General features: G+C 36.3%; 1 pseudogene; it reads left to right on the forward strand.

Moving 5' to 3' along the window:
- Nucleotides 1–621: 621 nt before the first annotated feature.
- On the forward strand, nt 622–1,552 carry LOC139040430 (olfactory receptor 4X2-like; annotated as a pseudogene).
- Nucleotides 1,553–5,318: the final 3,766 nt, after the last annotated feature.

Genomic DNA, 5,318 nt, shown 5'->3' on the forward strand with positions numbered 1-5,318 from the left:
TTTCTGAAGATTGTGAAGGGAAATGGAGATGTGAAAGTACCATTCCACAAATCAAGGATGGAAAGAGAGCAAAAGGAAGTGGCATGAAGGAAAACTGCAGGCAAAAGGCAAAATCATTGAAAGGCAGCAGAGAGACATGTAACATGGAGAGAGCAACACTATCCTTGTACCCCACATCATCCAATGAGGCATTTATTTCCCAATAGATCTCCTCTCCTCTGGTCTGTTTCTACTAGTCCTATGTTTACAAAAAATGACTTTCCTTGTAGTAGACTAACATTCCTGATGATTCCCCATTGTCTGTCAGATAAACCCTAGAGTCCATAACAGTCCTTCAAGAACTGGTACTAGACTCTATCTCCAGGTTTATCTTTGTGATTCTCTGGTTTACTCCAGCTACAGATGGATGAATTTTTATAGCTTTGTATACTCTGCTGCCTTTTTGGAATGCTCTTCCCTTTTTGTACATGTAACTAACTCCTATTCATTTGCCAATTTGCAGCTCGCAAGCTTTTCAGATATGCAAGGGATTATTATGTAATTCACCCAATGAATGAAGGAGTCTTTTATTTTGTATTTTCAGATCACTCCACTCAATTACTGCCTCCTGGTGGTGACCATATGGCTAACACGTACAATGTGACTGAATTCATTTTTTCTGGGACTTTCTCCTAATCAGGAGGTGCAGACTGTTTGCTTTGTGCTATTTCTGCTCTTGTACACAGCAATTGTGCTGGGGAATCTCCTCATTGTGCTCACTGTCATGACCAGCAGAAGTCTTGGTTCCCCCTTGTACTTCTTCCTCAGCTACCTGTCCTTCGTGGAGATCTGCTACTCCTCTACTTCAGCCCCCAAACTCATCTCAGATTTGCTGGCTGAAAGGAAAGCCATATCTCTGTGGGGCTGCATGACACAGATTTTCTTCATCCACTTCTTTGGTGGCACTGAGATGTTCCTGCTCACTGTGATGGCCTATGACCGCTACGTGGCCATCTGTAAGCCTCTGAACTACACTACCATCATGAACCGGCAGGTGTGTGCTATCCTGGTTGGAGCAGCATGGGTGGGGGGCTTTGTGCATTCCTTTGCCCAAATCCTTCTCATCTTCCACTTGCCCTTCTGTGGCCCCAATGTGATCGACCACTATTTCTGTGACCTGCTTCCTCTGCTCAAACTTGCCTGCTCTGACACCTTCCTCCTTGGTCTTTTGATCGTTGCCAATGGGGGGACTTTGTCTGTGGTCAGCTTTGTGGTCCTCTTAATCTCCTATGTGGTCATCTTGGTCCATTTGAGGTCTCGAAGCTCTGAGGGGCGGCGCAAGGCCCTCTCCACTTGGGGGTCCCATATCATCGTGGTTTCCTTGTTCTTTGGGCCCTGCATCTTCATCTATCTGAGACCTTCTACGACTCTGTCTGTGGACAAGATGGTGGCCGTGTTCTACATAGTGATCACTCCACTCCTCAACCCTGTCATCTACTCCCTGAGAAATGCAGAAATGAAGAAGGCCGTGAAGAGGCTGTGGATCAGGACAATGAATCTAGATGAGAAATAGAGGCCAAGTCTTGGTATTGATCCCTGGGTTTATAATGATGCTGAGTCCAAACTGATGGGGCAGAATGGGATGGAGAAAAGTTTACATTACTTGTTAGCTCTACAGTTATTTTAACTGGTTCCCATCTTCAAAACCCTTGTTCTAATCACTTGTAAAATATTTCCTCTTATGGGTGTACTATGCCTTAATTAACCATTTTCTGTTAGATGTTTAGGTCATTTCTATTTTTTTACTACTATAAGTAAGTTTGTGGTGAGATTCTTGAATAGAAGAAACCTTATACTTCTGATTTTCTTTCAGACTCACTTGCTACAGTAAATTTACTATTTTAAAAGCTATAATGACTTTATGAATAGTGTTAAATTTATTCTTATAAAAGTCGTAATAATTCACCTTCCTTTTGAAAATGCTCTTGACAGAATTGAACAGTCATTAAAATTTTCTTGATGAGAAATGAGATTTGGCATAGTCTCAAAATATCTTCCCACAAGATGCTTATTAATTGTGAGAGGAAAAATATAAGTCTACAATGGAGAAACATGGAAGACACTTCCTTAAACAGTTACTCAAAGTCAACATCGTCAATATTGAGACTGGAGAGGCACGCAATACTCTGATATTCTTACCCAAAATACATAACCTGAGTCTAATAATGGCAAGATATCAGGCAAACCTCAATTGAAGAACATGCTGCAAAATTACTAGCTTGCATTCTTCAAAAGTAGCAAGACAAAGAAATTGAAGAACTTTTCCAGATTACAGATAGATGATAACTAAATGCAACCTGTGATCCTTGATTAGATCCCATCCTAGATGAAGGTCATTAGTGGGTGAAAACACTGAGATGAGATAATAGCATTGTGGCAAAGTTAATTTCCTGATGTTGATAATTCTAGTGTGTTTATGTCAGAGAATGTCCTTGGATTAAGGAATTATTTACTAAGGTATTTAAATGTAAATGATGATGATGTCATCAAATTTCAAACCTTTTAATTAAAAATTCTATCTACCTCTCTATCCATTTGTCAACTGAGAGAATGAATAATAAAGAAAATGTGGTAAAATATTAATATTTCAGAAATTTGGATTAAAGGTATACAAGAATTCTTTGTATTATTATTACAACGTTTTTGTAAGTCAGAAATTATTTTGAAATATAAAGTTAAAATATTTTACAAGTTACATAGACATGTTTAATTTGCATTTTTTGTGAGTGAGGAGGGTTTTAATGTTCAATTAGCTTTGAGTCTTATATGCAAAGTTTTCAATGTTCAAACCTTTATATTTCTGCACAGTAAAATCTATCAGTTTTTTCTTTGATTCTGCCACATATCTGTGTTTAGATTATTTTGCATGATTAGTTAAATTTATATTTTCTTTTAAAAATACTTAAATTTTTAATTTAATTTTGTGCAATGGTGATATATTCATAAGGTTTTAAAAAATCAACAAAATAAAAAGGCACACAAGTACAAAATTTCATTCCATTTCTTTCCCCCTATGTAAGCTTCCCCTTTCCCATGTCCCCACTAGATAAGCCGTTTTCTGTTTCCTGTATATTTTGGAGTTTAATGAAACACGAGTATAATATACATGCTCTCATTTATCTCTACCTTTTGTACGAACAATAACATAGTATGTAAACAGATCTGAAACTTGCTTTATTTGCTTAATATATCTTGGAGATTTTTGTATATTAGTACAAGGAAAACTTCCTCCTTTTTTTCTTACAGTTTTGTGGCCTTCATTGAATGGACGTACCATCATTTGCTTAAGTAGTCTTCTACTGATAAATATTTGGATTGTTTCCAAATAGTGTTACAGTGAATAACCTTGATTTAAATATATGCATCTAAACTAGGATTTATCTCCAGAAATGAAACTGCTGGATTATATGTATGCATGTTTAATTTGATAGATATTATCAAATTACCCTTCTTAGCAGTTGTATCTATTTGTATTCTCACCTACAATTCTCTCTTTCCTGTAAAACATTTTATTAAATTTGGGATTTTGCTTATATGATAGTTGAAAAAATGGGAGATAAATAATTTTAATTTAAATTTCTCTTATTTTAAGTGAAGTTGAACATCTTTTCATATATTTAAAGTCCATTTGTATTTTATGTAAACTGTTCCTATCATTTTCCCATATTTAGATTATGGTTCTTTTTATTATGTTCCAAGACCTAATTATATACATATAAATTTGTCCTTTCTGATATGAATTGTGGACTTTCCCTCTGGTTTGTCCTTGGCTTTCTGGCTTTGTTTGTTGCATCTCTCTGATACACAGCAGTCTTTGGATTATGTAGTTAATCATCATCATGTTCCTTTATGTCTTCTAGAACAGCCAGACCACCGCGGTTCTTATTACGGAAGCTTTATGAATGTTTTAATATCTAGAAGGCTAGTTTCTTCTCTTTCAAAGTCTTCTGGGCATTGTTTCTCCATATAAACTTCAGATTTAGTTTTACTTCTCTTCCTGTTCTGTATCCTCCAAAGAATTTATTATTATTTTGATTGATGCCATATTACATTTATAAATGTATTTAGAAAGGATCAATATCGTAATAAGCTTTCCATCCAAGATCATGGTTTGTCTTTTCATTTACTGAAATCTTCTTTTGTGTTCTTCAACAGAGTTTTAAAGTATTTAATAAATCTTTAAAAATTGTATTCTTTTATTTTCTGGCTGTTTGACAAATAATTGACATATAACATTGTGTAAGTTTAAGGTTGTACAGTCTGATGATGTGGTGCACATATACATTGAAAAATGATTACCAAAATAGGGATAGTTAATATCTCCATCACCTCACATAATTCCCACTTTTTTGTGTGATGAGAACATTTAAAATCTACACTGAGCAGGGCTGGCCCCATGGCCAGTGGTTAAGTTCGCGCGCTCCGCTGCAGGTGGCCCAGTGTTTCGTTGGTTTGAATCCTGGGCGCGGACATGGCACTGCTCATCAAGCCACGCTGAGGCAGCGTCCCACATGCCACAACTAGAAGGACCCACAACGAAGAATGCACACTATGTACCGGGGGGCTTTGGGGAGAAAAAGGAAAAAATAAAATCTTTTAAAAAAAAATCTACACTGAGCAACTTCAAGTATATAACACAATATAATTAACTATAATCACCATGCTGTAAATGATTTCCCCAGAACTTATTCATTTTATAACTGGAAGTTTGTACTCTTTGACCAACATTTCTCCATTTTCCCCACCTCTGGCCGCTGGCAACCACCAATCTACTCTGTTTCCATGAGTTCATCCTTTTTAGCCTCCAAATATGAGTGAGATCATACAGTGTTTGTCTTTCTCTGTCTTATTTATTTTACTCAGCATTATGCCTTCCAAGGTCCATCCATAAAGTCACAAAAGGCACAGTTTCCTTCTTTTTCATGGCTCATTAATTTTCTGTGTATATATCACATTTTCTTTATCCCTTCATCTTTAAATGGATACATAGGTTGTTTCCATCTTGGCTATTGTGAATAATGCTGCAATGAACATGGGGAGATACTGATTTCATTTCCTTGGAGACACACCAGAAGTGGAATTACTGGATCTATTTTTAATTTTTAGGAAATTCCATACTGTTTTCCATAGTAGTTGCACAAGTTTACATTACTACCAACAATGCACAAAGGTTCCCTTTTCTCTACATCCTTGCCAATACTCATCATCCCTTGTCTGTTTGACAGTAACCATTCTAACAGGTGTGAGTTGATATCTCATTGGGGTTTTGATTTGCATTT

This window comes from Equus asinus, chromosome 17, assembly GCF_041296235.1.
Source record: "Equus asinus isolate D_3611 breed Donkey chromosome 17, EquAss-T2T_v2, whole genome shotgun sequence".
Lineage (NCBI taxonomy): Eukaryota > Metazoa > Chordata > Mammalia > Perissodactyla > Equidae > Equus > Equus asinus.